The 26,185-nt window shown below is 36.3% G+C and overlaps 2 pseudogenes; both read right to left on the bottom strand.

Moving 5' to 3' along the window:
• Positions 1 to 1,812: 1,812 nt before the first annotated feature.
• On the bottom strand, positions 1,813 to 22,517 carry LOC112302524 (eukaryotic translation initiation factor 3 subunit H pseudogene; annotated as a pseudogene).
• LOC112302508 (tyrosine-protein kinase Fer pseudogene) lies at positions 5,061 to 7,393 on the bottom strand (annotated as a pseudogene).
• Positions 22,518 to 26,185: the final 3,668 nt, after the last annotated feature.

Consider the following 26,185-nt stretch of genomic DNA (forward strand, 5'->3'; position numbering starts at 1 on the left):
AGACATCCTTATAAATATATACACAGATGTTAAGTGTAGTATCTGAAGTTAAGTATACATGTGTTCAGATTTTGCACTACCACTAATTATGTGATATTTCATTCATATTTATTTTCCTAATGGTACCCTGTGTTTAGAATGTTACAATTTATGTAATTATGTCACTGTTAAATAGAAAGTTTCAGTGAGTAGCACCATGTGTAGAACATGACAAATGTTTAATGTATGTTATCTGCAGTTATGGTAACTATTATATGTCTCATTATCTTGCATATATATATACATATATATACAAGGCACAGTTTATATATGATTTTATACTTATATATTATATACATACACATATACACTCATGTATATGAATTCTTATTCTTAGTCAACATACATAGCTGTAAAGGAGATACTCTTTTAGCATAATATGGGATGATCATTTAAATTTATCATTTACACTTTTATTCATTTGATAAATACTCTGAGTAGATTCTATATGCTAAATTCTGTCCTAAAACTAGGAATAAACAAGACCTGATTTCCACCTAAGGAAGCCTACATTCTACCTCCAAACAAGGGAGAAAGATACCTATACCTACTGCATCATCATATTTTCAACTTTTAATATAAGTACTTTTATTTTCCTCTCCCAAAGAATATTAGAAATGCATACAAAACACAGATGCAGCAGTTTGAGATTAGTTGCCAGTAATTCAATCATTATGTTCTGCTTCACTTCAGAGTTCCTGCATCTATACACTACACCAACGGTGCATGACACCTTGCATGACCGTTTTACACACTTTCAGATACCTGAGCCAGGGAGTCCACAGCCTCAATATCTCTTGTATCTTTTTACATATTGTTAGAACCCGACCCTTTTTAGATACTTTTCCATGTTACAACAACCGTGCAACCTAAATAAAATGTCAGCTGCTATCTAGTCCACCAAGTGTGCAGTGCCACATTCAAAGTAACACACTCTGGTAATCAAAATAATTAAAAGCAATGCACATCTTTAACTGCATCTTTCAAAATATCAAAGGTAGATCTAATCCATAATTCCTGGCTTTGAGGTGTCATTCCTTAATAAGTCATCTCCCTTTTTGCTTTTGCTCTTTAACTTTTCCTCTCCCACACCAAAACTCTGCCCAAGATCCATACTGTGTAGACCAATATTCTTTCGTTATTAACTGTATGTTATATATTTATTAATTATAAAGAAAAATAACTTGAAACAAGCCAAATCCCCATAGGAACAGAATAGATGCTTAATAGCTCATACTGAAGAGACACAGATGTTCTTCAAGTTTCCACAGTTTTCTTGGAAACCAAACGTGGCCATTTGACAACCAAAGCAGATATGCCATATAGAACTCATTACTGATTCCAGGAACATTTGAATTTCACTGAAGGTTTTCTGGCTAGTAATATATTCATGAATATATTAGCAGTAATATTTATTTATTATAATAATTATCTAAACAATTCTGATATTAGCATCTTTAGCTCAAAATGACTACTGCCTTTTAAATATGGTACAGTAGTATAAACTTATAAGAGGAGTCCACTGAAGTTCAACTAAGAACCAGAATTAAGAGAAAATATGTTATAAAATCAAATGTTTGTTACTTTCGTGATATCTAAGTACTGTATGTAAATTTTGAGAGATTGCATGCAAATTTAAGTCCTTCTTCATTGAGGAGCTTAGTTCTCTATGAAGCGTTTTCATTCACAAAAGTTTAAATCAAAAGGTACATAGAAATTGAGTTATATTCAACTCTGGGGGGCAAAATGGTAATAGCTACTCAGCCCTTTTTTGTTATTTGTTTTATTTATAATTTATTATTTGCTAGAAAGGCTTTTCAACATGCAAATGTATTTCTTTCAAGAGTCCATGTCACTTCATTTTTTTTTCTGGAAACTTCCTTCATTAGTTGTTGCATTTTTGAAGAGCCTGGGCCATGAGAAGTTTGCCTAAGTTTTGGACAGTGAATTTTTTGATGTTCTGGCAGTAAGTGTTAACCTGGCCTGCAGTGAGCAGAGAATCCATCCTGGCTGGAGGGGTTGGGGTGGCTTGAAAAGTCTGGACAGATCCTCCTCCAGATATGGGGGTTCTCCTCAACTCGGGCATGGCATATTCCCCTGCTGGAGATGCTGCTGATACTGGTGTTACTGCTGTTGCTGTTCACTTGTGTTCCTCAAGTATGCGTTATATTTAACTAATCTTGGCTCATTCCATCTACTCTGTCCATCAGCAACTGTAGATTCTTTCCCAATGATTGCTATTAGCACGACTGAACAATTCGTGTTTATCTGCTATAGCTGACTTCTTCTCAAGCTCCTACATTAGGATATTGATTTTTCATTACAATAAGCCCTTCAAACATGTGCTCAAAGGTGACACTTCCTTTTTCAATGCTTCGGGAGAAAAATTCTTCTCTTTACAAACTTCCATCAGTGTGGCTATCAGTCTGTATGCCTTCACTGAGAGAGACCTTTGGGCAGTTTTTATGGGATGGTAAATGAGAATGCCAGATTCTTCAATGGTATGCTGGTAACTGAACTGAGAATCCAGGAGTGCCAAGTGAGGAATGAGCCATAGTGTGTGGACTGGTACCAGCCCAGGTGGAGATGGTCAATGTTTCCACGGTGAAGGCTCTTCATCATTTCCATCTGACGTTGGACTTCGACATAATCAGCATCATCTTCTATGTGCTGGGGGAAAGGAAAGCAGCTGGTAATTTCAAGTCTGTCTTCTACAGTCAGGCCCAAAATCACTCCTTGAACCACCTCAATTCCTTGTCCTACTTGATAATGTTTGATAATCTTTAATACCACCAAGCCTTCTATTGTGCTTGCTTCGGGCTGAATCTCTGGACCTGGCCTGGTCTTTGCTTTTCCCTGCCATGCTGGTGGTGGAGCTGGATGAGGTGGTGGTCATCTTTCCAGCAGGGCAGCAAAAAAGAGCTCAGCCTCTCTTGACCAGAGTTTTCACAATACAGTCTTTTTTGTTTTGTTTTGTTTTTGTTTTTTATATTTGACCTCTTTTTTTTAAACTTTCTTTATTGTTATTCAAGTACAGTTTTCTGCCCTTCCCATCACCACCACCCCAACTCTCCCCACCTCCCTCCCTGTTTTGAGCCCCCCTTGTTATTGTCCATGTGTCCTTTATAATTGTTCCTGCAAACCCTTCACCCTTTTCACAATGCAGTCTTAAACAATACCTAAACTAATTCAGAAATTTTCATTTTTAGAGCTGGAATTCACGTAATAAATATCACTTGTGTCCCAGGCATTGTTCATAAGCTAGAGGATAACTAAAATTTATTTACCATTTTCTATATATTAGCTCATTTAATCTACACAGCAATTTTGAGGCAAATATCATCTTTATTTTACCAAAGAGTAAAATGATTTTCAGAGAGATTGAGAAATTTTGCTGACATACAGTTAATACATGGCATAGGTGAGATTCAATGCTAAATTTTATCTGACCTTGAAGTTCTTTTCACTTATGTGAAATACTTTTATAGAAGAAAGAAATATTAATAACCATATGACTAAAAATAATAATTCATCATATCTAAGATTATGAATAAAGACAATGTAAATAAAAATATAGCCATTTATACATTGAATGCATTTATTTTACTTTTACAGAATAGAAAAAAGAATGAGGAAGAGAAATCAAAATAAGTATATTCATATCTGGTAGGATGAGATTATGCTTCCCATGGCAGAAATTCCAGTTTAATAATAATTTTAAGAACTTTATTCTCTTATTTCACAGTGGCAAGGATCCAGGCTACTTTTATCCAATTCCCTGGTGGTAGCTTCCGGTCTCATGGTACTAAAGATAAACCTTTCAGAATTCCTGCTGAAGCTTCAGCCATGACCTCTGCCTTCCATCTATCAGGAAAAGGTGTGGGAGAGAAACATAGCTTTGTCCATTAATGACATTCCCTGGACACTGAACTTAGCATTTGCCCTACTTCCTACTGACCAGAATTTTGTCATATGTCAACACCTGTTCTCAAGAGAAGCTGCAAAGTGCGTTCTTTATTCTTGACAACCCAATGTCAATTAAAAATTAGAATGTAATTTACTACGGAAGAAGAGGAGAATGAGTATTGAAGAACAACCAGACTTTCTGCTATACGTTCCAAACCAAGCTCATTTTCAATCTTCATGTCTAGATTTTCCTCTTGTCATTATTAATAGCATCATATTTCTCACTCACTCAGACTCAAAAATCTTCTATTTTTAAATGCATTTTACAGAGGTAGAAGAGCATGTAGTATGATAAATAAAGATGGGCTTGACGTGGGGTGGGGAACACACAATACAGTGTACAGATGATGTGTTATAGAATTGTGCGCCTAAAATCTGCATAGTTTTGTTAACCACTGTCACCCCAATAAATTAAATTAAAAACAAGAAAAATAATAAGTATATTTTAGTAAGGAATTATATAAAAATTAGAGATTGTAGAACAATACAAGTTTGGACTTGCAACATAGTCTTCTACTTGCAAGTTCTTTTTATTAATGTGTTCTAACTCTCTTCTCCCTCAGTTTCTTCTTTTTTAAAATAGGAAACCCATGGTATTTGACCCTGAGGTTTACAGACTTTGCAATGTAATAATTTAAATAAAATATTTAGCATCACGCTTGACATAAGGTAAGTATTCAGTAGAGTTTATTATTATTCTTTTCTTCATTTTGACTCTTCCTTCCCCCCTGTGATCCAAATCATCAGTTGCCATATCCCAGCAAGTTAACTTATAAAATACAATGTCTTGTCCTTCTCCATTCCCTGTGCTCAACATTATTTCATTAGCACTCATGTGGCTCTCAGATCTAGCTCCCTAAACCTCCTACTTGCTTTTATTTTTTTCCTTCCCTGTAAAGCCATTCAACCCAACATGCTAGAAATTTTCTCCAAACAACTCTTCGAAAAAGACCTCTGTTTTCTAGAGAAAAATTCAGAGCATCTTATATTAAATAGGCTTGCCACGTATGGTAGGACTTTTAACAAAGTGAAGCGAAACTTCTGGTATACTGGAATCAGAACTGTAGGAGGTAGACAGGCTGTCTTTGTGTGCAAACTCCTATAACTTTGACTACTGAGATCATATTGCTTGAGAATTTTGGCTTTTTGTAAAAATTGTACTTTCAGTTCCTGAGGAAGATCTTCGTGTTTTAACAGCAATAGCAGTTTTATCCTTTAATATGCCTTTAAGTACTTCCCCCAAATTTTCCTTGCCCAGTAATTTTTCCAATATGACATCCTCATGATTAAGAACCCATTTCTTCTCCTTAGAAATGGGATTCAGCAGAACTACCCCTGGTTTCTTAGTGATGACCTGTTTTGTTGTATAGAGATGATACATAAGTTGAGGGATGTTTGAAAGAAAACGGTGTCTTCAAATCAATACATATTATCAACACTTTGTATGAAAAAGTGTCTCCTTTGTGCACCAGAATATACAGAAATGACACATTACCAGGTTCCCTGTGACTCTCACACCAAGAAGACTCCTTGTTGTTTTAACAGATCTTGTGCTTCCATTCTGGGAGTTGCACCGCGGTACCATTCCTGTTCTGCCAGGTGGTCTTATGTATAAAGGTCACATCACAGAATGTTGAAGAGCCCAACACAGATTTTAGAGACCTAATTATTCCAGAAATTGAATGACAAATAGACTCAAATTTGGATAGCCTCTTCTTTCTTTCCATAGATATAGCCGGTCATGCATCTTCTTCATACTTTATTACTGGAGGTCGCTCTTTTCCATCATTTTCTTTCACTTTTTGCTCTATTTTCTGTGCTGTAAATTTTGTCTCAGTGCACCTCAGCTGCTGTACTAACTTACAGCTTTTCAAGTGTCTGGTTTTGGCTTATGAGAAGCACAGTATCAGCCTTCTTTTCATATGTCTTAGAAGATTCCTCAATTCTTTCTTCTAGCTCCAGGAAAGCTTCCTTCCTCCTTGTTTAAATGTATCTGCTGTGAAAGAGAGAAGGAGCTCCTACTCTTTGGGACAGCATGGATGGAACTGGAGAGCATTATGCTAAGTGAAATAAGCCAGGTGCTGAAAAAAAAAATACCATATGATCTCACCTGTAAGTGGAACCTAATCAACAAAACAAAGAAGCAAGCAAAATATAACCAGAGATATAGAAATTAAGAACAAATGGACAGTAACTGGGGGTGGGGGTGATAATGGGAGGGAGGGGAAAGGATTTTCAGGAACAACTATAAAGGACACATGGACAAAACCAAGGCGGGTAGGATCAAGGGTGGGGAGTAGGGATGGCTGGGGTAGGGGAGAGTTCGTGGGGGGGAAGTGGAGACAACTGTACTTGAAGAACAATAAAAAAAGTTAAAAAATAATAAACTGTTAATATATTGTAAAAAAAGAAAAGGAAAAAGTATCTCTTGTGTCTGCTTAAGTTCTTCTGCTAGAGTTGTCAACATTACTTGCAAACTTTCTGCCATTAAATTATTCCACATAATATCATTTACCTGAAGCTTTTCATTTTCTTCTTTCTACTAAGGAAGCATCAAACTCAGTTTCTTGCTCGTTAGCAGCTGTCGGTCTGTGAACATCTATGAATTCATTACATTCTGCACTAGAGTCTATCTGCTCAACCGACATTTGAATTTCCTTATGAACATTCACTCTTCCCTCCAAAACAAGACTAGTTATCTGGCTGTATTCATCCATATGCCTTTTAGTGCTTTTACCATTTCTTCTTGCACCATTTGTAAGGAGTCCAGAAGAAGAGGAAGTGTGATGTCACAATACTGACTCCGATGAAACTGTGCCCGTTCCAATGCCAATACATACTGATAATGCAACCTATGAACTTTCATTGTGGCTTTGTACTAATGGTTTGGCATTTTCAGTTTCTTTCCCTTTAGCTAAAGCTTCTTTATATTTCCCTTTGGCAGAATTTCTTTCTTTTATTACTTGTCTATAGCTGGGTTTTAATTTATCTAATTCTGTCTTTGTAACTTTGATCATCTCTGCCTCTATCTGCTGATGAACACCTATGTAACTTTTATTCACCTGCTACTTATCTTTGATTATCATGGCAAGCCTCTGTAAAGGTCCAGAATTTAGGTCCTCTGCATGTGTTTTCATTATCCTTCTAAATCGTTCTGTCTAATGAATCGTAAGTAGCTAAGACTTGGATACATTGCTGGCATAATTCATTCGGAAAGTACTTTCCTTATCAACTTGATTACAAAGGTTCTGTAAAGTAAATGTGTTCTTTTTATCACTTTTTATCCTCAGGGTCATAAAGTTCTTCACTGTTCCAGTAACCGTAATTCCCAGTCTTTCAATGTTAATACAGCTGCACGTGAATTCTTCAGGTCACTCCCAAAACCCATTTTTGTAAGATGCTTTTTTATTCCCCACACTGTTCAAGTGAGCCTTCTAATTAGCACATGTCTTACTACTTATTCATTGCTGGTCATGTCTTAGATAAAGTAGCAGGTCCATGTTGAAGGATTTCACGTTAGGGATGAGGAAGACACTTGATAAAACAGTCAGTGAAGTCTCACAGGGATGATCATACGTGCAGCCAGAAAACATGAGCTAGAACCCCCTAATAAGCAGGAGCTCCTCAGACACCGGAGCCAGTTGCCACCCCCAAAATCTACATTTTTGAAGCAATTATGGCAAAAGTTAATAATAGTGGAACATAGGGATTTTGTATATGGATTTCACTATTCTTTCCAATTTCTGTATTTTTGAAACTTTGATAATAAATATTAAAAATATTTTTAAAGTAATCTACTTTGTTCCTCAAGTATAAAACAACTCCCTAACCTGGAAATATACATTCTTTTCACCCCTCCTCTTCTTCCTTCCTTCCTCCTCCTCCTTCTCCTGCTTTTTCTTCTTCTTCCTATTCTTCTTCTTCTTCTTCTTCCTTTTCCTTTTTAACATGGCAGATGAGATGTTGTTCTCATGCTACCTATTAATTTTTGGCTTGTATTGTAGTCATTTGGTGTATATATACTGGTTTCTGCTTACTAGACTATAATAAGCTCCATGTGAGCTTAGTGCATGCCTCACTCATCTAGGCATACAATATAAGCAACTCAAAAAAAAAAAAACCCTCAGACACTAAACCCTAATGTCTTAGCTAAGGTGCTATAACATATAACTGTAGACTGGGTGGCTGAAACAACAATTTACTTCTCACTGTTCTGGAGCCTGAAGTCTGAGAGCAGGGTGTCATCATTGTTCGTGGTAAGGTCCTGGTTTATACAAAGCTCCTTTCTTGCAGACAGACAGAGCTCAGGCCTTGTCATTTTATAAGGGCATTAATTCTATCATAGTGGCTCTCCCCTCATGACTTCATCTAAACCTAATGACCTCCCCAAGATCCCATCTCCAAATCATCGTCACATTGGGGATTAAGGCATTAACATGAATATCAGGAGGACACATTCAGCCCATAGCACCAAATATGCATAGTTACTGGAGTGAAAAAGAGAGCCACCCATCTTATACATGTTGTCTATGAGCAAAATTGGTTTTAAAAGGAATTGGTGAAGAAAAATAAAATATAAATAAGCAAAAGCAAAGATGAAACACTATAAGGAAATATTTTTTACCATTAGAAGCTGGTGAAAAATTGGAAAAAGAAAATGAAAAATTCCCATAGATTGTTGACAGTTTTCTAGATGAATGAAGACATTTTGGTGACACATAATTCCCTATCAGATCATTGTTTATATCCAAAATGCATCAATTAAGGTTCACTGTGTTTTGACCTGGTGACTCCACACTAGGATTATATCCTAAGAACCCTGAAACCCTAATCCAAAAGAACCTATGCACCCCAAGGTTCGTAGCAGCACAATTTCACAATAGCCAAGCACTGGACGCAACGTAAGTGCCCATCAGTAAATGAATGGATCAAAAAACTATGGTACATTTACATAATGGAATACTACGCAGCAGAAAGAAAGAAGGAGCCCCTACCCTTTGCCACAGCATGGATGGAACTGGAGAGCATTATGCTAAGTGAAATAAGCCAGTTAGTGAAAGACAAATACCATATGATCTCACCTATAAGTGGAACCTAATCGATACAACAAACAAGCAAAATATAACCAGAGACCTGGAAATAAAGAACAAACAGACAGTAACCAGAGGGGAGATGGAAGGAGATAATGGGGGGGAAAGGGGGCAGGGTTTTTGAGAACAACTATAAAGGACACATGGACAAAACCAAGGGGAAGAGGAATCAGGGGAGGGAGGTGGGGACGGCTGGGGTCAGGGGGGAGTGGTGGGGGAAAAGGCAGACAATTATATTTGAATAACAATAAACTTTTAAAAATGGGGGAAAAAATAAGGTTCAAATCTGATTGTAAAGTACATTGTTGTCTAACCACAATGCTAAGTACAAAATAATATGAGTGTAAACTGTAATTGACATGTAAAAAATAAAAAGATTAAACTGAGTTTTCAGCCAAGGGACATTCAACAATCACTTCCGCCTACACTCCATTACCACACATATCACATTTCAAACATGTGCAAGTCAAAGCACTCCGAGTCATGATGGAGTTAAAAGTCATATGATTTGGTGAATGGAGCAAAATAAAAAGTTTATTAGAGATGTGGAAGTTGGACAGATGAAGAGATATGATTGCATAGAAAAAAGAATAAATCACTGAGCATATAAGAATATATTTGGTCTCATAAATAAGTAGTCATTGAGAAATAGTATCTGGAAGTCGAGTTAGAACTTTCTACGTAGTTTTCCAATATGCATGAAAAGTATTTCTGTTAGTTCTATTAGTGTCTTACTTCACACTAAATGTTTAGTCATCTGCAGCAAACAACTGTGAGCCTTAATTACTCCCAAATTAGGCATGCTGTGACAGCTATGCGATCAATTCATTCAAGAATTGTAGCCCAGCATTGGGAAAAGCAAGAAAAACAGAAACCTTAGTATATTATACAGCAGTATTGATTTTGTAGTCTTATAAATGTTTTATGTCTTGATAAATTACATAGCATGAAGCTATTCAAAGTAATCATTTTAGAAGAGTGTCTTGAGAAATGTCAGTATAAGTAGCCTTGATTCAATTCAATTTCTACAGGAAAAATTAATATTGACTTATTCTTGATGAAAAACTCATCAGGAAAGGTTATCTCTGGGTCATTAGGTTGAAGGCTAATGCTAAGGGAACAGGAAGAGTAACATAATGGAAGGTCTGTCTATATTCCTAATTGAAAGGCAGGAAATAGCTGGGTGAGTTTTCCTCTTGATTTTTATCCCAATAATTATATGTTTACAAGTTTTAATTGAAGGACAGCAGGTTCTCTTAAACTAGAGACCCTATATCTGTACTATCATGATTGATTTGAATACTCGAAGTACTTTTCCCCCCAAATTTCTTCCTGACTTGTAGATTATTGACTAAAACATTTACTTTTACTCCATCCGGTTTTACTGTTACAAAGATTACATGAAGCATAAAGACGTTAAATAAAATGTTTTTCTGTCAGCTGTTTTGTGAAGGGATCAGCATTTCCTTCTCACTGCAAACATACGTTATTTGATCCCGTGCACTTTATTCCCACACAAGTCATTGGTGTTTTATTTCTTCAGTGCAAATTCACACAGTTTCTTAAGAGAGCCTATCTTAATCTCTTAAGAGTCATTCATGTATTCCTAACCACTTTTAAAAATTGCAAACTAAAATTAGGGAAGATTTGGGGGTAATTGAACCAAGTACTGTGCCACACCGGCTGATCACTGGGAAGTTCTGGGAGAAAAGAGAAACTCAATTATTCATCAAAGTAGAGTAATCATTAAAAAATATTAAAACTTCCTTCTTTTAGATTTAGAATGCTTTTCCCCTCTTAGGTTTAATAATGATAATTTTGATTTTTAATTCTGATGTCAATAAAATTTAGAACCATTAATTATGAACATTATAGGGGGCAAATATCTATCTAGGCAATTCCATTTCACAATAACCAGTATCGAGCAAATGATATTTAATGATTTTTGGTTTTCTAAAAGATACTTTGATTTTCCAAAAGATCTTAAGATTTATAGATTTAACAAGAACTTCTTTCTTTTCCTTCCCCTGCCTCCCTGGAAGCAGGAGATATAGTTCAGAAAAAGCAGTGGGTTTTTAATAATCTTGTTTATTTCCCCTTTAAATTTTACATCTTGATAATTGTTCAGAATACATTCTATAGTAATAGTTCCAGTGTTTTGACAGTTATATACATAATGCTCTGTTTATCCTAAATCTCTTTTTAATAATTATTTTTTTCTTTCTGTGTAATATGCCATGTAATTTAAAACAGTTCTTTGACACAAGCTTTCTTATTACAAATTTGAGACATAAGTCCTGTGAATAGTTTGGGGCTAACGCTTGGCCCTTTGGCTCATTATCTTAGAAACAGCCGTCCTGTACTTGGTAAGGACTGCCAAGTTTTTCTTAGGGAGGCAACCAGATTACAGATTTGCAGTTCACAGCAACCATCTGGAGCCTGACTATCACTGGGGAAAGGGAGGAGATCACTCCCATTGTGCAACGGAGACAAAAAGTGTTTATTTCCTTTCACACTGATTCAGTATTCAAGGGAAAGGTTAAAATGAAGAATATGAAAAACAGAACTTTGTCCCATATGCTCTCATTGCCTTCCCATGTAGGTCTGTAAGCAGTGTGTGAACTGGCAGCTCTTAAGACTGCCAATAGCAGGAACCGAAAAACACTAAAATTAGATGTTAATGAGGAAAGCTTCTAGGGACATTTAAAAATGTTCTTTTGCTTGTTTTCTTTTGTGTGATTAAGTAAATGTTGTAAATTACAGGTCAAAGTTTCTGAAATACTTCCAAAAGTCAATTTCTTTTTACACAGAGCACAAATACCAAGAGAATTATCGTTATAATACACTATGAAATAAAAATACTCATAAATATAGTAATAAACTAGTTATATTAAACAAAAGGCACGACCACCAGTTAAGATGAAGTTGAGCTTTCCAACCACATAAGCGGTAGATAGTAACAAACAATGGTTAAAAATTAATGAAGAAATATTTACAAAGGGAGAAGCCCCCAAACAGAATTTATTTGTAAAAAATTGTGTATTTATTCTTCCATGTTTGAACTTTAGTCACCTTAAAAATACTCTCCATTTGATGCAACATACCTTTCAAGACTTTTTTCCCACTGCTCAGAACAGTTTTGATGCCTTTTAGTGCTTCTACCATTTTTTGTTTCACCTATTCCAAAGTACAAAATGTTGTACTTTGAGGAATTTTTTCATCCAGAGAAACAAAAAAGTCACTCAGGGAAAGATAGGGTGAATAGGGAGGGTAGGGCATGGGGATCATGCTCTTTTTAGTCAAAAACTGCTGAAAACTCACAGTGTGGGTTGTTGCGCTCATAAACTACCCATCATGAAATGGGCAAGCGCACTGAGTCTTCAAAAAAAAAACTCACTGAAACCAAATGCAGCCTCTCACAACAATGCCAAATGGTGCCCTGATGCAAATGGGTTCTTAGAACACTCACCTAGCAGGGGAAGCTGGTACTACAAGGGGCCCACCTTCCAGAAGATAACTCCAGGTTTTTTTGGGGTTCCCCCTCATACTTATGATGTGCCATTTTGAGAGAAACCAAAAATGTATAGTGAGATATAGAAACTAGAGAATAAGTGTAAGAGAAGGAGAAACAAAGCTATGAAACTAAGTCAGTCTTTACCTATGGAGAAAACCCTTAACCTTCAATTACAAACTCAACCCTGACTTGCCCCCAGTTGAATGAAGTCATGAAAATTACAGGGTCTTGGTAAATGTCAGTGAATGGTCCTGCCACTGGGGATTTTATTAGCTACAGGGGGAGACAGGTAATAAACAAACAAATAAATTTGTGAAGAAATGGCTTAGAAAATGCATTAATTTGACAAACTTGGTTCAGCATCTCAGATCGAGATAGCAAAGACAGGGACAGTTTAGAGTACGCAATGTGTTAATGACAGTGGTGGGAGTAGAATGGGGCTGGTGGAGAGATGGTGACAGACACCACACTGATGTGATGAACTGAGTCAGAGGGCCTTGCCGGCCATGCCTAGGAGTTCAGATCTGATTCTCTAGCGGGAACCTCAATTAATAGGGACTCAAAAATTTACATGTTAACAAGCTTCCAGGATGATTCTTATGCTAAGTCATCAGGTCTAGTCAGATAAAATCAGCTTTTGAGTATTATCAGAGATCATTAGCATGACTGATATATTATTTTTCCAAAATAATATAGAATTATTATTATTTTATTATATTTTTCCATTGCCATTTATCTCCACAGTCACCACACTGTTGTCCATGTCCATGAGTTCTTTTCCATTTTTGCTTCATCCTTACACCATGTAACTATCCCCCCAAAGAGCTGCTCTCTATCTGTGAGTCTGTCTCTGTTTTGCTCGTTAGTACAGTCTATTCATTAGATAACAGATACAAGTGAAATTACATGGTATTTGTCTTTTTCTGACTGGCTTACTTCAGTTAGCATTATGTTCTCCAGATCCATCCACACTGTCACAAAGGGTAAAATTTTCTTCTTTTTTTATGGCCGAGTAGTATTCCATTATATAAATGTCCCATAATTGTACTATCCACTCATCTATTGATGGACACTTGGGCTGCTTCCATATCTTGTTGATTGTAAATAATGCTGCAAGGAACATAGGGGTTCTTTTGTTCTTTCCAATTAGTGTTTTGGGGTTTCTTCAAATAAATTCCTAGAAGTAGAATCTCTGGGTCATAAGGCAGTTCCATTTTCAATTTTTGATGTGTCTCCATACTGCTTTCCACAGTGGCTGCATCTCTGCATTCTCACCAACTGTGCACTAGGGTTCCCTTTTCTCTACATCCTCACCAACACTTGTTGTTCGTTGATATACTGATGATCGCCATTCTGTCAGGTGTAAGGTGATATCTCCCTGTGGTTTTAATTTGCATCTCTCTGATGATTAGTGATATTGGGTGTCTTTTCACATGTCTATTGGCCATCTGTATGTCCTCTTTGGAGAATTGTCTATTCAGATCCTTTGCTGATTTTTTAAATTGGATTGTAGTTTTTTTGGTGTTGAGTTTCATAAGTTCTTATAAATTTTGGATACTAATCCCTTATCAGATATATCAACAAATATGTTCTATTTAATGGGTTGTCTTTTTATTTTGTTGATGGTTTCCTTTTCCGTGCAGAGGAAACATTTTAGTTTAATACAGTCCCATTTGTTTATTTTTTCTTTTGTTTCCCTTGCCTGGGGAGATAGATCAGATAAAAAAAATTTTTATGACCAATGTCCAAGATTTTCCTGCCTATGTTTTCTTCTAGGAATTTTATGGTTTTTAGGTCTAACAGTTCAGTTTTTAATGCACTTTGAATTTATTCTTGTGTATGGTATACAAGGTGGTCTAGTTTCATTTTCTTATCTTGTTTTTAATTTTTAGAATTATACATTATTGAACTTATGTCAGTGGTTTTTAAATTAAAGCACATAATTACCATGTTTGTAGGTCAAAAATGCTCAAATATCAGTATTTATATATAATTCAAATTATCTACCAAAAATTTACATGTATTAAAGAAAAGTGTCAAATCATTTAGGACACTTATATATCTTGAACCTTATTATTTAACACAGAAGCTTTGTGACAAACATCTCAAACACCAATCTGCATGAATGAGTTCAGTACATGTGCGTGTCTCCCACAAACATGAGTGAGAGCACTCCTTGGTCAGGCATCGCTTTCCACCCACAGACACCGCGGTGAAGACAGCAAAACGTTTTCTTCTCTGAGAGCTTATATTGATAAATTCAATAAACTTTTTAAAGTTATGCTAGAACTTGGCTTAAAGTAGGAAAAACTGGATTCTAATTTTGTCTTGCTCCTGAACTGACTAAATAACTTTCAAATAAATATTCAAATCTCTAAACCATGACATAAAAATTTGCTATATATATACTACCCAAAGCAATTTATAGATTCAACACAATCCCTATTAAAATACCAGTGACATGTTTCACAGATATAGAACAAGCATTTCAAAAATTTATATGGAAGCATATATGACCCCAGATAGCCACAGCAATTTTGAGAAAGAAGAACAAAGTAGGAGGGATCATAATACCTGATATCAAACTCTATTACAAAGCCACTGTAATCAAAACAGCCTGGTACTGGCATAAAAACAGACACATAGGTCAATGGAACAGAACGGAGAGCCCAGAAATAAACCCATGTCTCCCTGTTCAATTAATATTTGACAAAGGGGGCAGGAGCATAATAATGGAGTAAAAATAGCCTCTTCAACAAATGGTGTTGAGAGATCTGGACAGCTACATGCAAAAAAAATGAAACTCAACCACCAACTTACACCATACACAAAAATAAATTCAAGGTGCATAAAAGAATTAAATATGACTCGTGATACAATAAAAGTCCTAGAGGAGAACATAGGTAGGAAACTTTCAGATATTCCATGCAGCAATATTTTCACTGATATGTTCCCTAGAGCAAGAGACATAAAGGAAAGAATAAACAAATGGAACTTCATCAAATTAAAAAGCTTCTGCACAGCTAAAGAAAACATCAGCAAAATGAAAAAGGAAACATCCGTATGGGAAAATATATTTGCCAATGATGCCTCAGACAAGGGATTGATGTCCAAAATATATAAAGACCTCACATGATTCCACACCAGGAAGACAAACAATCCAGTTAAAAAATGGTCAAAGGACCTGAACAAACACTTCTCTAAGGAGGACATACAGAGGGCCCAGAGACATATGAAAGGATGCTCAGCATCAGTGGCCATCAGAGAGATGGAAATTAAAACCACAATGAGATAGCATTTCACATGGGTCAGAATGGCCATCATAACCAAATCAACAAACGAGTGCTGATGAAGTTGTGGAGAAAAGGCAACCCTAGTGCACTGTTGGTTGGAATGCAGACTGGTGCAGCCACTGTGGAAAACAGTATGGAATTTCCTCAAAAATCTAAAAATGGAACTGCCTTTTGATGCAACAATTACACAACTAGGATTATACCTTAAGAATCCCAAAACACCAATTCAAAAGAACTTATGTACCCCAATGTTCATAGCAGCACAATTTACAATAGCCAAGTGCTATAAACAAGCCTAAGTACCCATCAGTAAATGAATGGATCAAAAAACTATGGTACATTTATGCAATGGAATACTATGCTGCAGAAAGAAGGAATTACTACCATTCACAATAACATGGCTAGAAAAAGAGAGCATTATGCTGAGTGAAATAAGCCAATTGGTGAAAGACAAATACCATATGATCTCACCTATAAGTGGAACCTAAGCAACAAAACAAAAAAGCCAGCAAAATATAACCAGAGACCTGGAAATAAAGAACAAACTGACATTGACCAGAGGGGAGGGGGGAAGAGGATAACAGGGAAACACGGGGAAGGGTCATCAAGGAACATGTATAAAGGACCCATGCACAAAGACAATGTGGGGGTGTGGGATTGAATATGGGAGGTATGGGTGGGTAGAGCAGGGGAGAGTAATGGGGGTAAAATGGGAGCAACTGTAATTGAACAATTTAAAAAAGAGAGAGACCACGTGCTGTGGAGAAGGCATCGGGTTGTTCTAGACTGAAATCTCCATGCTGCCACTTATGTAGCTGTGTGACTAGACAAGAGTCTTAGTTTCTCTGAGCCCTAGCTAAATCTGTATCAGGAGGAAGCCAGTCTCTCTCTCAAGAGGATTATTGTGGAAAGTAAGTCTGATAATATAAGGTGCCCAGCACAAAATGAGTAGCTATCCTCAAACTGCATGAGGAGGACAATGATCTGGGGAAGTTTGGATTTGGAACTAATAAACTAGTTCCATTTTGAAAAAAAAAAAGTTAGTATACAGTCTCTTCATGTCATCCAGTCATAAAATTTTAAGTTTCTGTTTCTCCCCAGATATCATAAACTTTTATGCTTTTCTTAGATGTTATAATTTATTAACATCTTACTTTATAATACACTTAATTTACATTTTGATCAATCACTATTTTGTTTATTGTTTCCTTTTCACTTTCACTTTGCTCCTCTGACAGGTATATTTTTTCTTCTTTAATTTCTTATTATTATTCATAGAGTCATAAACTAGTTTGAGACAGCAAGCAAAACAAAGCATGGCCCAATTGTCCTTAAGGATAACGCATTCTGGGTGCTACTTCTTGAAAACCTTTGAGGAAAAGATAAAGTAGCACAAGTAAGTGGCCTGTATTTCCTCTGAGAAACATCTCCATGACCTGAACAAACTGTGCTTTTCATGGGCCCAATGTTTCCAAAATACAAGGGAAAGAACAGAAAACAAAAAAAGAAAACAATATTGGTTTCAAATATTTAAAGGGCAAACAAGTTTTATATAATAACTTACTCTTAAATTTGAGGCATTTAAAATAAATAGTAGGGTTTAAATCAAAATAATGTTAAGGATTTAAAAAAATTCAAAATATAGTGAAAAATAAGATAATTACAGTGACTGTCCCCTAAAAAACTTGAAAGAATAAGAGGATGAGCAAAGTAGGAAAGCATCTACAATAATAACTATGATTATGCATTTATTCTTTCATTTACATGGGCATTTAATCAGTAAAGCAGTCAGAAACCAAGACGTATGTTTTAAGAGTTTTCTATGCCTCAGGGACTATAGAGGAAACGAAAATTTAAAGAAGCACAACATGTTCCCTGCTCAGAAGAATCTTTCAGTTCGGTTCCTGAATTTCCAGGAAATTGAGAAGGAAGCAGAAAAGGCATGGTGGTCCAGTGGGGTGGGATGAGAATGAGGGGTGGGGGGGAGGTTCTAACAAGGATTAGAGAACCTCAGAACCACAAAAATTCAAAACCCCAAATCTCCCCATTTTTCACTCCACACATTTTTTTAGGTGGGATATTAAACTAAAATCAAGATAGCATTGTGCTGGGAAATGCTTTTCCAGGAGTGTAGAAAAAACTGAATGTGCCTTTTGTGTTAACCTTGAAATTCCTTTTGGCTGGTTGTCAAGATGATTGAGTCAGTAGGTAGAAATCACTCAAGGAGTCAGGCTGTGGGCAAATTGCAGATGCAGTCAAGGGGAAAAAATGTATTTTAGAGATTCTTATCAGTCCAGTGAGACCTCAGTATCCTCCTCTGCACTTGATCGCCTCTAAGAGAGTCAATGCAAGAAAGTTTTTTTCATGGAGTATTTTAAAGGGTATAAATGAAAAACCTCAGATTTCTTAGCCCAATTTGCAAAACCTACTCATATTACTATAAAATACTAGAGCATACAACCTGTGTGATATAAGCCAGAAAACAAGCATATGAATTAGGAAAACAGTTCCCCAAGGTCTTGGGATTTGATTAGAACTAATCTAAAAAATAAAACCTGAAAAAATGTAGTAATGGGCAAACAACTCACAAACTGTCTTTAAAGTCTTCTGCAAGAAACATTTTCATTTTTGTTAATTCATACATCTAAAAAGAAAACATCCTTTCATGTGTGTTCATTCTGGAATATTACTGGAAAATTTAAAAAATTAATCACTTTTAGAAAAAGTAGTCATATAATTCAAAATACAAATTCCTCACTTTCATATGAAAATTTAAGAGCAAATCATGTCAGAGGGAGCAGTGTGTGCAAAATCCCTGGAGTCCAGAGAAACAATGTCATATCTGAGGGGCTGGGACACTTAGTATGACTAACGTGGGGGTGTGGTGTAGAGGGGGTGGAATGGTGACAAGAACAGCGGATGGGGAGCTGAGTCATGAAGGGCCCAGTGCACTGTAGCAAGGCTGCTTGCTGAATTGAGCAGCTGAGTCAAACAAGATCTCTATCTGGCAGTCTGAGCGGTTGAGGAAGTGAGAGGGTTTGAGTGAGTAAGAGTATGTATGTTCTTCCCCAGAAGTAATATATGCTGAACATGTACAGTTAATTTATTTCTCACCCGTGGTTCTCTTGGAATAACTGTTACCCCAGCAAAGCCATGTGGGTATTCTTCTCAAAGCACACTCCTAGTGTTATAGGTGAAGGAAGGTGATGAGAAGAGTAATCGTATTAGTAAGGTGATTTACGTTCAGAAGCCAATGAGCCACTCCTGTGAATGAAATTTACTGTGCTAGTGTGTGCCTCCAGTTTATCTATTCTGTCCAGTTTCTCCCATTCAGTGTCATGATTTCCACACCCCCCTGATGCTAAGTGCTCATGGTCTTTCCCTAATTCCCTGCAAGATCTGGTTTAATGAAGTGATCTTCAGCTTATTCACTGCAAAGAAGAATGAATAGTAACAAATGAAATAACTTTGAGTTATGGCAGTACAACCTCCCTTTGAAAATCATTCTAAAGTTATTTAAAAAGTTTATATTTCTGGATTACTTTATTCTTGTGTGTGTGGAGAAAGTGGTAACCCTTTGGACAATCTAAGAATTTTCTGTCCTCAAATTCATCACAAATCACAAGTGTGTCCATATGTGATCTAGGGAAATTATTGAATGTTAAAATATCTGTATGTGAATCTATACTAATATATTTTAATGCATAGAGGAAGAACAATAAGAAAAGCATGGCACCAGTTAGTATGCTAACACAATAAATCAGAGGAGAAATAAATGAACAAAAGTAGTGAAAATATGAATGAGAAGGAGTCATGGGCTTGGGAGAAATTTTAAGAGTTAAAAATGAAGACTCAACTTCAAATTTCTGGTTCACATGTGAGGACTTGGAAGTCACCCCTGCATCCTAGCAACAAGTAAAAAGCTGAACAAACTAAAAAATCTACAACTCTTTTTAGATCCCTAAGAGAAAGTCATAGAGGGGGAAACAGTTGCCCCCAAACTGGAGAAATGTAAAGGCAAATACAGAGAATCACAACTTACCAGAGCAGAAACCTCTGTGGGAACCACAGCCAGGGTAGGAAAACCTAAACTATAATTGACACATTGCTGGAGGCTCCACGTGAACACATCTGAGATGTAAAAACTCCAAGGAAAGCCAGTGATAGGAGGGCCCTCTACTTTGATGAGTTTTACCTCCTGGAACTTGACCCACAGTGAGTATCAGAAAAATCCCCTCATGCTTCCTGCAGGGGGATGGGAAAGGAAACTCTGAAAGCTGACAGAGCACTTTGTTCTTCTTACAAGGTTTGGCCTCAGCAGACACCATTTAACCAGAGCCTAACCTGTTGGGTGTCTATCAGAACCTGAGGAAACTAAAGAAAGGTACGTGCACAACCCCAGGCCACTTCAGACCTCCTGTCCCACCTAACGGAGAATGAGGGAGAACTGAGGAGCCCTTGTGAAGTTCACAGTCCAGGGGCACATGCTCTCCAAACTGATAGGAGTTTATCCTTCCCCCCCACACCTTGCCACTACATTATTAAAGGCCTATTTACAGTAGTTTCCTTTGCCCAGTAAAATTGCAAGGCATACTAGAAGGCAAAAACAAAACAAAAACAAAACAAAACAAAAAACACAGTTTGAAGAGACAAAGCAAGCAGCAGAACTAGACTCAGAGATATGGCAGGGATGTTAGGATTATCACAATGGGAATTTAAAACAACCAGAATTATGATGCTAAGGAATCTAATAAATAAAGCAGAATGCATGCAAGAACAGATGGGCAATGTAAGCAGAGAAAGAAGAATTCTAAGAAAAAAAAAAAAAAGTAAGTGCCAGAGATTAAAAAAAAAATTCACTAACAGAAATGAAAAATGTCTTTGATGGATTTAGTAGACTGGACAGCAAAAGAAAGAATTTCTGAGCTTGAGGATATTTTGATAGAAATCTCCAAAAACTGAAACGCAAAGAAAAAAAGAAATTAAAAAAACAGAATAGAATATGTAAGAAATATGGGACAAGTACAAAAGTTGTAACGTATTGTCCACATCTGTGTTTTTTTCTTCTTAATCCCCTCCCCTTTTTTATGTAATCCCCCAGGTTGCTCCCTTCTGACAGCTGTCATTCTGTTCTATGTATCCATAATTCTGTTTCCATATTGTTTGTTAGTTTATTTTATTCATTAAATTCCACATAGAAGTGAGTTCATATGGTACTTGTCTTTCTCTGACTGGCTTATTTCATTAGCATAATATTCTCCAAGTGCATCCATGCTGTCACAAAAGGTAAGATTTCCTTCTTTTTTTAAGGCTAAGTAGTGTTCCATTGTGTAAATGTACCACAGCTTTTTTTATCTACTCATCTCCTGATGGGCATTTGGGCTGCTCCCAGATCTTGGCCAAGTGGGGGACAAATGGTGGCAGAAAGACTTTGGTTGGTGAGTGTAGAATGCAGTATGTGGATGGTGTGTCACAGAGTTGTACACTTAAAACCTGTACAGTTTTATTAACCAATGTCACCTCAATAAATCTGATTAAAAAAGAATTCATGTAGGTATGAATTCTAGTTATATATTCTCATGTTATGAGTATAAGCATATTTTTTTTTTACCTGAGAATATATATATACAAGCATTTGGGGAGAAAGAAACTAGTGTGGAAGAAAAGATAATCTTTTACTTTTCATTTATTATTTTTATTATAATTTCAATTTGTTTTACATATAAATATGTTACTTTTATTTAAAAATAAGTGAAATACTGAAGTTCAAATTATTTTAAAACAATTTGCATATATGTAGGTATATATATATATATATATAAGGGGAAACATAAGATTAGCAAACCACTTTAGAAAAAGAAGTTATAATGTATGTGTAATGGGAATACCAGGAGAAGAAACAAAGAAACAGAAGGAATATTTGAAAGAATAGTGACTTAGAATTTCCTAAATAAATGTCTGATAACAAACCACAGATTCAGAGAGCTCAGAGAGCACCAGGCAGGATAAATGCACACAAACAAACAAACACAACACAATAAAACAAAATGACATCTAGACATATTATATTCAAATTACAAAAGATCAGTTCTGAACATCAGTCCTAAAAAAAAAAGAGGAAAAAAATCACCTTACCTGATAGAATAGTAAAGATAAGGATTTCATCTGTGCCTTCATCAGAAAACACGCAAGCAAGAAGAGAGTGGAGTGAAATATTTAAAGTATCGAGAGGAATAACCACCCACCTAGAATTTTGCACTCTAAGAGACTGAAGGAGAAATAATAATAAAGAGGGCCATTATATAATGGTAAAGGGGTCGATTCTCCAAGGAGTCTTCACAATTCTTAAGGTGTATGTGCCTAGCAACAACATGAGGCAAGGATTGGTAGAACTGCAAGGAGAAATAGATGAATTCACTCTCACAGTCACAGACTTTAACACCCCTCTATCTGAAATGGACAGATCCAGCAGGCAGGAAATCAATACAGACATATTTGAACAAACAACATCATCAATCAACTTGATATAATAGAGATCTACAGACTACTTCATCCAACGGCAGAACACACAATCTCCTCATGCTTGCATGAAACATTCACCAACGTAGGCCCCATTCTGGGTCATCAAACACACCTTAACAAAGTTAAAGTGTAGAAATCACATAATCTCCACTCTCGGACCACAATAGATAGGACTAGAAATCAATAACATAAAAATAGCTGGAAGCTAAACAACATGCTTTTAAATAACATATGAATCAAAGAAGAAATCTCAAGAGAAATTTTAAAATATTTAAACTGAACAAAAATGAAAACACAAGTAATGAGATGCAGTGTAAGTAGTGCTTAAAGGATAATTTATAGCATCGGATAAATGTCCTGGGGTGGGAGAAAGGTAGGTTCACAGTTGTGAGTACGTGAAACACAGAGTTTATTCTTGTGTTGTTATTTGTTAATTATTGTACTATTTAGTTGTATACAGTTGGACACCTGTAAACCTACATTTTCCCACCCCTGTATTAGAAAAGAAACATCTAAAATCAATTATACATGCTCTAATCTTATAGAACTAGAAAAAGAACAAAATAATTACAAAGGAATTAGTAGAAAATAAATAATAAAAATTATAGCAGAAATCAATAAAATTGAACCCAGGACATCTACAGAAAAAAATCAGTGAAACCAATAGCTGGTTCTTTGGGTAAATCAAGAAAAGAGAGAGAAAGAGAAAGAGAGAGAACACAAGCTGCTATTATTAGAAATGAAAGAAAGGACATCATTCCAGAACCCAAGGACATTAAAATGAATAGCAGTTCTATGCCCACAAGCTTGATAACTTAGATGAACTTGGTAACCTAGACCAACTTCTTCTAAGACACAAAAGAAGACATACAGATGACAAATAAGCATATGAAAACACGCTTCACATCATGCTACCAAATGCTAGGGAGGATGTGGAGTAACACGAATTCTCATTCATTGCTGGTGGGAATGCAAAATGGTACAGCCATTTTTAAAGACATTTAGCATTTTCTCACAAAGCTAAACATACTCTTATGATGTAGTTCAGCAATTGCGCTCACTGGTTTTATTCAAAAGAGTTGAAAACTTATGTCCACAGAAAAACCTACACATAGATGTTATAGCAGCTTTATTTGTAATTTCCAAAATTAGGAAATGACCAAAATATCCATCAGTGGGTGATTCAAATATCAACCATGGTAAATCTAGACAATGAAATTTTATTCAGTGATATAAAAAGAAACAAACTCTCTAGCCCTAAAAAGACATGGAGGAAATTTAAACACTTATTGCTAAGTGTTTTTCCAAATCCATAGAATGTCCAATGCCAAGAGGGAACCTTAATGTAAACTACGAATTTTGGGTGATGATGACCTGACAATACAGGTTCATCAGTTCTAAGAAAATGTACCATTCTTGTGGGGAGGCTATGCGTGTATAGGGATGATACTATGTGAGAAATCTCTATGGCTTCTGCTCAATTTTGCAGTAAACCTAAAAGTGACCTAAAAGATAAAGTCTACTTAAAAAATGAATTGACCAAGTGTTTCCACAGATGTGGAAATGAAGTGAGAGTGAGTAATGAGGAAGCCTTGGGTGACTAAGTCAAAATAGTGCTGTTCAGTGCAAAAAACACAGGGAGAGTTGCCGGTTTGCTGGCGGTTTCGGTGGTGGGGCTGGTGGTGGTAGTGGTGGCGGTCTGTTTTGGCTTGGGGCATGTTGCTTGGCATGGTTTCCTGGGAAGCCAACTATGAAAGCAGATTATTGGAAAGAAAGCCTCGGGGTGTGTGCTAGGATCAACGCCTCTGAGGGACGTGTAAGTAGCAGAATTAGGCGGAAGAAGAAGCTGGACTTCAGTGTAGTAACAAGATCTCAGCCAACTCCACAGGGAATTCTGAAGCTCGGATGGCCCTTCATATTTGTCCCGACTTGTGTACCAGTCACTGAATACAGACCAGCTCCCTTGGAGATGTGTGACCTTGGATTACGTCAACATGTGTGGCTCAGGGAAATTTCTGGGGGGAACTGACAGCTCATAGCTGTCAGGCAGGACATTCTAGCAAGTAGGGAGTAAGTCCTTCAGTCCTGAAAAAGGGTGTGGGTGGCTAGGCACAGCAGCTACAATATGATATATTTGGGAAATCCTAGTAAACATGTCCATTAGGCCACCCACAGGATAAAGAATTGTGCTGGAGATATAATTATTACTGGTTATGTAGGTGAGTGCTATCAAAACATCTTGTTCTGAATAGGATCAGGAAGAATATCATTTTTATTTAAACCGCCATGTGCAAGGCACTGGTTAACATTCTCTTGTGTGTTAATTCACTAATTTGTGAGAATAGGTCAAATTTAACATCTTCATTTTTAGAGAAGATTTAAGTTCAGTGAGCTCTGCTTGACTTCCCATTCTCTTATGCTGTGCACTAAAAGACTTTGATAAATTGATCTTTAGAGGATAGAATAGGTCTGAATTATGAAACCCTGTTTAGTGAGAAGGTTTGGAGAAAAGGCGCCATTTGAAAAATGGGAAGTTTGGGGAATCCTCTGAGCTTTTAAGGAAGAATATAACAAGGCAAGAGAATAGATAAACTGTCCAAAGTGTGTAGGATGGTGAAAGTAACTATTTCATCACTTTTTAGCTCGAGCCAAATATAGTTAAGACAGTGATTATTCAGCAATGTCAGCTGTCCTTTCCAGGCAAACACTGTGGTGGATAATGAAGCCTTTTCTACATTCTGCTAGTGGTCTATTGCTGCTCACAATGAGAAACGTTTGGGTATGCATTGGGTTTTTAAAGCTAAAAAAGAGAAAGGACAACTTGAATCCTACTTATTTTGCATCTGACTCACACTGAGTCAATACATAACACAATATAAGTCCGACATTCTGACTACTAACTTGTGCTTACCTAAAAGAAATTTTCTAATTTACATAACACATATTTCCAAGTTTAAAATGAACACAACCCTGATTTCCTGGACGTGTGTGGAATTCCTGATGACAATTAACATAAAATAACTTCAGGGCACAAAGAGATAAAGCAAAGAGTTTGTTTTAAAGGACATGAAAATCCTGGGGGATTTTGCTGTGAACGGCATAGAAATGAAGGAAGTGCGATAAGATATAAGATACCACAGTTAAGATTTCATCATGGTTTGAACTCAGGGATGGAGCATTTATATTCACAAACCTCACAATTTTGTGTCATCCTAGGCCTTGAGTTCCTCGGCAAAATTCTAAAATATATTCCATTTTCAAAATAGATAAATAATGGTCTCTTTCTTGAGCATGAATCATGAATTTTTAAATGCTTATTATATGTTACCTCAAGAAGATCCTGCTGTTATATAAAATTAAACAAAATGTTAGTGTTATTATTTCTATGTTAAGTGTGCTTTTCTTCTTCCCAACTCCAGTTCATTTATAATATCACCCCAATTCAAAATAAAAAAGCGGTTTACTATTTCATCATATTATCGTCACATGGTAAATTAACTGGTATCATTTTTAGTTTATAGATGAGCTAACTGGGCTTCAGAAAGATTGGGTATATGATTCAATTAACAACAGGGGTGCAGGCAGGACTGGAGACCGACTCTCTGCCTCTGAAAATGTGCCCCTTTCATGGCACCAAATATTCATTCCATGTTCCTCTTTTAATCAAGAACTTACTACCTTTCTAGGCATTATTTCTTGTATTTGTACATTATTTTATAATTACTTTCACATATTTGATATCCTAATACTCATCTTTATTT

Source organism: Desmodus rotundus, chromosome 6 (genome assembly GCF_022682495.2).
Source record: "Desmodus rotundus isolate HL8 chromosome 6, HLdesRot8A.1, whole genome shotgun sequence".
NCBI lineage: Eukaryota > Metazoa > Chordata > Mammalia > Chiroptera > Phyllostomidae > Desmodus > Desmodus rotundus.